Raw genomic sequence first — 1,096 nt, forward strand, 5'->3', positions numbered from 1 at the left:
GGGGATCTCTACTGCGCCAAAGATGCAGTTGTCTGCATTGGCGTGCAGTTTGTTAGTGCACGTGCACTCGAGCACCGCTCTTAGATGGACGATGTGGTTCTCCTCATCCGTCCTCCCGTGCTCCGCACGACTGTGAATGAGAATGTCGTCAAAGTATGTCTGTGCATACGCCCTGTGGGGCCTGAACAACTGCGTCACAAGACGATTAAATGTTACTGGTGTATTTGACAGCCCTTGGGGCATCACCAGTCACTCCCAGAGCATACCGCTCGGAGTGCTCACCGCTGTCAGCGGAATGTCAAACGCTCTCATGAGCAATTGGTAATATCCATCTACCAAATCGAGTGCACTGTACTTCGTACACCCCACCATGTTGTTCTGAAGAACATCCTTTCTAGGAATTGGCGTTTGTGCCGGAATGGTGGCAGCGTTAAGCTTATTGTAAGAATGAACGATACGCCACTTGCCGTTCGGCTTCCAGGCACAAAATCTGGGTGTCAAATGGGTAGACTTACTCTCACGCACCATCCTTGCATCGTGCTTCGCACGAATAAAGGCGTCAATGACGTCGCACTGCTCCTTGGGCAGGGGCCATTGGCGTGTTACGCAGCATTTGATTCCCGGAGCCAGGTCGATCTCATGACGCTCACCTCGGTCCGGGGGTAGGACCGAAGGCGGGCGTCCTCGATGCCTCGGCCCTCGGCCGACCATGTCACCCATGACATGCAGCGACTGCTTTGAAACTTGAGCAGCGCTTAGTGGTTTACGTGCCACTTTACGTGCATCACATGGGCCTCCCTTCGATGCCTCGGCCCTCGGCCGACCATGTCACGCATGCCATGCAGCGATTGCTCCGAAACTTGCTCCACGATCAGCCCGCGAGCCACGCTCGGTACTCCTGTCCTTTGCACCGTTGGTGTCTTCCAACTCGGACATTCCAATGTCTAGCACGTAAACCGTCTCGGTTTAGTGCTCTCGCCAAAAGCGCTTTTGTCTCCTAGAAGAGGTGGGTTCATGACTCGCCAAAGCTCTACCGTGGATGTGCGCGTAGCGCCCAAGGTCTTTGACCTCCAATCAATCCATGGCTCATGGTGTT

This window comes from Plasmopara halstedii (genome assembly GCF_900000015.1).
Source record: "Plasmopara halstedii genome assembly, contig: Scaffold_1211, whole genome shotgun sequence".
Taxonomy (NCBI): Eukaryota; Oomycota; class Peronosporomycetes; order Peronosporales; family Peronosporaceae; genus Plasmopara; species Plasmopara halstedii.